The following is a 7390-nucleotide window of genomic DNA, read 5'->3' on the forward strand; positions in this document are numbered from 1 at the left end:
CACCTTCATCCACAAAATTGCATTTCCTTGTGCCTTGCTGCATAATAGTACAATATTGGGCTAAAGATCACAACTTAGGAATTAGGTAGAGGAGAAAAAAAAATCCATAGTCCAGAGCACAGAATATCTATGAGTATTATGGAGAGATTGCTCAGTGGTTAAGGCACTTGGCTGCAATGCCTAACAACCAGGATTTGATTCCCCAGGACCCATGTAAAGCCAGATGTGCAGGGTGGCACATGCATCTGGAGTTCATTTGCAGTAGTTGGAGGTTCTGGCACATCCATTCTCTCTACCTCTCTTACCTCTCTGTATCTCTGCTTGCAAATAAAAAATATTTAAAAACAAAACACTTTACTTTGTGCATCATCATTTACCTCTTTTTAATTTCCAATAATTGCAGGTAAAGCATGCTGTACTCCTGTTAACAATTAGGTATCAAGCTTAGTACTTTGTCTATCAATGTATACAATGTACTCACCATGCACTCTGATGTGGCAGTCACAACACTCCTATAAAAATAGTCACATAAATATAATGATAAATGTGGTAGGCATTGGTAATAATAATCGGAAACAGGAAGCAATATATATTAGATAGATTAAGCAAATAAAACATATTACATTCAGACTATGGAATAGCAGGTATTAAATGCAATGGGAGATTTTACATCTTGTTGCTCGTTATATTTATTTAAAATAATAAATAATTTGCAGATAGTATACACAGACTGATCCAACTTCTGTTTTATATCTTCTGTGTATTCATATTACTAGAAGAGTGTGCACTGCACTGTGGAGAGTAGTCGTCAGAGTCACTGTGTTCTTTCTGGGTGTCACTCACCCCTGGGGAATGCAAGTGGTGTTGGAGAGAATGGCATCACTCCTTCCTTTATGCATTCTTTGAGTTTTTAAAACAAACAAAAGATATTTTAAAGAGAGGCCACACTGATCCCTGGGGTTCTTAAGATATACCATGACAGAAAGAATGCTTCCAAGTCTAGAAAAATATGGTGGGTTTCAGCTGTATTTTAATTCCACAGGCCCTGTGGCCTGCCCACTAGTCCAGGAGGTAACAGAATAACAACAGCCCAATGAGGGGAAATCATAAGCCCCCCGCCCCAAAGGCCCCTTTGGGAAGGAAAAATAAAATGCAAATGTGTTCTGAAGGCAGATGGTGTCTAGAAGAGAAAGTATGTTTGGCTACAAGAAGGGAATCATGGGAGGTGGGGGGAAGAAAAGCAGCAAAAGAGAACCAGCCAAAGGAGGTGGTAATTAAGCATGAAGCTGAAGACTTCCAAGGGATTTTTCAGCTTTGGCAAGAGTCGGGTCTCTGGACAGTTCTGTGGAAGTGTGCAGACATTGTTTTTCACTTCCTTTCTTTTTTTAAAAAAAGTATTCTAACAGAGCACTAGTTTGCTAGCAACATCCTAAGTATTGAAGTTCTCACATAATTTCTTTAAAGTGAAAGGGGACTTGAGGTTAGTCCTCTTTCTCCCTGGCATTTTGATATGCTTCCTAGAGTGGGAGATAAAATCATAAGTGACAAACACACTGTCTAGCTATATCCTAACATTGCCACTTTTCTGGGCTCTGGGGTTTCCCATGGGTCACTGATGGGGTAGGCAGGGCAACCATACAGTAAAGAGATGACTGGAACATTTAGGAGTCATATCACTCCCCAGTCCCTTCATAGCATTAACCAAGGCACAAGCATCTGGGAGCCTCAATAATAAAAAGATTAATTGATGGATTATTTGCACTAAATTGCTTGCTGTCACAGCTGCTCTGGATGTTAATGAGCACAGATAAACTATGACCATTCCAGCAGGCAACAGCTGTAGGAACTGCAGGCCAGCTCCCAAGCCCAGTGAGGGGCAGTTGTCCTTATGTCTATATGAACCCCTCCAGTCACAGTTTACAGGACTGTGAAGGACGGGTATTGCATGTGCTCTTAAGTAATATTTTGATGTCACTTAAGCTGAACCAAAGCCAAAAATATAATATAATAATCCAATTATCATTTCTATCTTTGGGTAAGATGTATACCAGACGGACAAGTCTCCTCTAGATATGGTTAAAATCTTCCTGTATCTTATAAAAGGGGAATTGTGGTACTTTTTTTTTTTTTAAAGCAGGAAGCTCTCTGAATAAGTTATAAACATTGCAGGGCATCCTACTTATTTATATACCAAGCTTGAGTTTAATCTTAATATTTATTTATTTATTTATTTTGGTTTTTCAAGGTAGGATTTCACTGTAGCCCAGGCTGACCTTAACTTCACTATGTAGTCTCAGGGTGGCCTAGAACTCATGATAATCCTCCTACCTCTGCCTCCCAAGTGCTGGGATTAAAGGCTTGAGCGACCACACCCGGAAATCTTAATATTTTTAAACACAACAATAATGTCTTTGTCTCACATAACCAAATTAACAAAGCTTTGATATCATCTAATTCTCAGCTTATAGTAAATTTCCCCAATGATGTCAAATGTCTTTTCACAATTGGATCATTTAAACTGGAATACATCAAGTTCTGAATACTTCAGTACACACACACCCACACACACACACACACACATTTTTTTTTTCTAGCTCTATTTACTGAAATGATAAAGGACTGAAAGAATACGCCAATGATGATAGCATTGACCTTGGTTTCTAAATCCCATTATTTTTTTAAAGGAACAAGGGATCCTTGGAGAAATGGTTGGCTCAAGAGTGGAGGTAAGGAAACATACCAGATGTGTTTGAAACATTTTAAACCCAAAAGCAAGGAATTGCTCAAAGAAAGATGGACTATGTCCAACAGACCCAGTAACCAGATTGATAGGGGACTTGGGTTTCTAATCTAAGAAATTTGAGTACCAAAGTAAATACAACAGTAATAGATTACATATAATCCCTTCAATAAAGTAAGAATCCACAAGTGACTGGTGTAAGTAGATGAATGTTTGATGAGGAACAAGATATTTAGATACTTTCAAATGCTTTATCATTGAAGTACCTAATAAGTATGAGAATAGCTCCGCAATAAAGAAGTCTGGCAGATACCACTTTGATGAAGTGATGGCCAGGAACATCAACAACAAAGAGACACCGCAAAATGATATACCACTTGACAACAAGATGCTGAAGGGAAAACTCAGCTCTATGTTGTGGTATTTTAATCACAAAGAAAACATCAAACAAATAAAAAATGAAGGAATGTCTGTCAAACAAGTGACCTGTGATCATCCAAAGTGTCAAGGTCACCGAAGTCAGAGACTGAGAGGCTGCTCCAGAATGAAAGAGACTGAGGACACCCAAGAGCTCAGGGCAAGAGGACCTTCTATGCAAAGGCTGCTACCAGCGTAGCTGCTCAGCAATGTTAAATTCTTGGTCTTTATCATATGGACATCTAAGAGAGAGTCCTTCGTTGTAGGAAATTCATACCAAAATGTTTATGTGTGTTAGGAACTCAGGTTGGTAACTTCACTTTCCAGGTTTAAGGCAGGGAAATATATTTTCCCATAGTTTACTATAACTGACACTTTCAGTGTTTGAGGTTCTTTTAAAAAATATTTACTTGTTTGTTTATTGAGCAAGAAAAAGAGAGAGGCAGATTGATAGAGAATGGGCATGCCAGGGCCTCCAGCCACTGCAAACAAACTCCAGACGCATGTACTACCTTGTGCATCTGGTTTAGCTGAGCACTAGAGAATCAAACCCGGGTCCTTAGACTTTGCAGGCAAGCACCTGAACCACTAATCCATCTCTCCAGCCTTGAGGGTTTTTTTTTTTTTTTCAAATAAGAAAAATATATACAATAAACACAATAGTCTTCTTCATCAGCTATTTTCTCCTGAGCATTGCTCATTTAAGAAAAGAGAATAGGTGCTGGAAAGATGGCTCAGCAGCTGAAGACACTTGCTTGCAAAGCTGACAGCCTAGGTTTGATTCTCCAGTACTCATATAAAGCCAAATGCACAAAGTGGCACATGTATCTGGAGTTTGTTTACAGTGGCAAGAAGCCCTGGCATAACCATTCTTTCTCTTTCTAACCTATCTCAAAGTAAATAAATATTTTTTAAAAATAGAAAACAGATGGGCTGGGGAGATGGCTTAACTGTTAAGGTGCTTTCCTGCAAAGCCAGAAGGACCCAGGTTTGATTCCCCCGGTGCCCACCTGAAGCCAGATGCACAAGGCTGGGCATGCATGTGGAGTTTATTTGCAGTGGCCAGAGGTCCTGGTGTGCCCATTCTCCCTCTCCCTCTTTCCCCCTGCCCCCTCTCTCAAATAAATAAATAAAATAAAAAGTTAAATTTAAAAAAATCATGTTTATTCATTCAATAGTCCTTCCTTAGACCTTTAAAAAATAGAAAAGAGAATAACTGCTTGGTCCTGACCCTTTATTCATGACAGTTTGTTAAATATCAGTATGAACTCAGACAGTTTTTATTTATATGCTTGAACCAATTACTATAATTGTTTTTTTCAGTCCTAATCAGTTTCTATGTCCATCTGCCCCAGCTCTGGTAGTCAATAGTTTTCTTCTTTCCTTCCTTCCTTCCTCCTTTCCTTCTTTCTTTGTAGAATAAAAGGCCTCAGGTTCATTGTTTACATTTCTTGCCTCAAATCTTGCATCAATTTTGGAAAGATTTAGACATTCTTTTCTTCCATGCTCAATCAACTATTTTAAAAACAGGAACAACAAGCTTTGTTTTCTCAACTCCCTTTCTGAGGTTTGTCCCTTTTCCTACAGCTCATGGTTCAGGTCTCTCCAGGAAAAAATTAAATGTCGAAACAAAAAAGAACATACACCAAATTGCATAGTTGGCATTATAACTCCCTGCCTTTTAGTGTGGGGACAGGTATAATTTAATCCTTTTATCAACTTCCTTTAGCCAGAACTGATACACAGTGATTAAATTTGATTTCAATTTTTCTCATTTCTAACACTGTAGGGCAAATCTCAGATAGATAAGTCTACCTGATTGTTTTATTTCTCTAGTAGAAACATTTACAGGTAGTAAACAGGTCAATTTCCAGAATCCTCTTACCTTGAAAATGTGCCGACCAATGCTATATTGTTCATTGCAGCCTCCCGATATTCAAGTTTGATCTTAACTCTTTTGATATAAAGAGGATGCTGTATTTTGAATAGAAAATGTTTTCATATGTCCATGTTTTGAACCCTTAGTCCCCAGCTAGTGGAACTATTTGGGAAGGTCATGGAAACTAGATGGGAATCTAGCCTGGAGGAAGTAGGTCATTGGGAACAGGTTCTTAGGGGAATATTATCCCTGGCACCTTCCTCTTGGGCTTTCTGTTCTTGGCCACAAACCACAAAGAAGCAGGGAATCTCCTCCTTCACATGTTACAGGCACAATGAGATTTGGCCTTAATGCAGATAAGCAATCACACACTGAACCTTTCAAAACTGTGAGCCAAAACAAGTCTTTCTTTCCTTGTTATTTATGTCAAGTATTTTGGTTAGAATGATGAAAAGCTAATCTAAAAAACTCACTAATATTCATGCACTCATTTTCTGAGTAACTGCTATAGAGTAAACTATGTCCTTGATGATAAGCATACAGGAGTGAACACAGATAAATTGCCTTTGTGATGCTGACTTTCTAATTAGGGAGAGTTGACCATAACAAGATAAACAAGTAAGCTTTAAAATATAAGAAACAAGGAAGAAAATGATAGTTCAATTGTCATGTATTTAACATTTTAAATAAGGGGTTTCAGGGTGGTTCCCACTGAGAAGATAATATTTTACAAACACTTAGAGGAGGTGATGCATATGACATGTAGTTTTCTCCTGGAGGTGATTTCCAGTCGGGAGTAACAGCTGGTGTGAAGAACTTAAGACATGAATGTGCTCTGAATATTTGTGAGGTTACAAGATGCCTACTGTGGCTGAGCAAAATGAGCAAGATGTACAGAGAAGATCAAAAACATAAGTGAGGGTGTTGGAGAGATTACTCAGTGGGTAAAGTGCCTGCCGTGCAAACATAAAGACCTGATTTCAAAGTCCTAGTTCCTATATAAAATGGTTGATGGAGTGGTGTATGTCTGTAATCCCAACATTAATAAGTAGACATAAACCTAAGTATTTAGAGGGCAATTTGGTGGGCATAATATATCATTTAGCCAGACAACATTAGTAACCATGCCCTCCCCCAGCTAGGGCTTATAACCTCCCCAGCCATAGGCTTTTAATTAGGTTTTTAGTAGGAGGCATGAATTCCCTCTTGTGGAGCAGGCCTCAAGTCCAATCAGATAGCAATTAGTTTCTCCCATAACAGACATGCCACCATTGCACCAGTTGGTACATTTGACTTGGCTGACCAGCTATAAAGCTTGCAGGGTCCACTACTGGTTAAGACTGCTGATGACTTTTCTCCCCCAACAGGCTGCATCCTGACAGCTAGTAAACAGGGAGGGGGCTGCTTGATTTCTTGGTGGCCTGAAGACCCAGTGTGTGGAGTCTTCAGCAGTAAGGTCTTTCCATCTAGTTCTGGTGGTAGCCAAGAGCCTTAGCAATGGCTTATAGTAATTGGGGGCTATCAGGGGCCTCCCTCCCAACAACTCACTGGAAGTTATCCCACCTCAGCACTGAAATTTTTCTAGTAACAATCAACGGCTCTGGACACAACATTATCCACCTCCACAGGATACTTCTGCCTAAGCTCTTTTTAAATATCAAATATAGACTTCTGGGTAAGATGGCAGCTTAGGAGCCATGCCAAATCAGCCTAGGGAAGGATTTAAGCAAAACCCCAGCAAAATACACTCTTCTTCTGAAAAGTGAAGGAGTATAGGTTATTCTTAGATAAAGCAGAGAAGCCAGAGAGACCAAGACCCACCAGAAAGGAGGAAAACAGCCAGAGTCCCACTGAGGCGATCACAACCCACAATCTGCTGGCCTGCCCAGCGCAGTCCTGCAATGTGCGCCAGGAGGCAGCAGCAGCAGAAACCAAGCAACAGATGTTTCAACTACATCAGCCTTCTCACAAAGTTAAGAAACCTGAAGGAAAGACAGTCAAGATCAACTAAAAAGCTACTGAAAGTGCGAGCAACTCCAGAAGTCTGAACTCTCCCACCCCCCACCATCAGAACCAGGAGCCTCCAGCATTCAGCCCCCAGTGGCAGCACAGCCAGCAGAGTGGATCAGAAGTACAGCTGCACAGCACAACACGGAGGGATCGAGGTGGGCACTCAGCATTGCTGAGATTGGAAGCCACGCCAAAAGGTAAGGAGGCTGACTGACAAAAGAAAGAAAGAAGAAAGAAAGAAAGAAAGAAAGAAGGAAGGAAGGAAGGAAGGAAGGAAGGAAGGAAGGAAGGAAGGAAGGAAGGAAGGAAGGAAGAAAAGAAAGAAAGAAAGAAAAGAAAGAAAG

This window comes from Jaculus jaculus, chromosome 1 (genome assembly GCF_020740685.1).
Source record: "Jaculus jaculus isolate mJacJac1 chromosome 1, mJacJac1.mat.Y.cur, whole genome shotgun sequence".
Lineage (NCBI taxonomy): Eukaryota > Metazoa > Chordata > Mammalia > Rodentia > Dipodidae > Jaculus > Jaculus jaculus.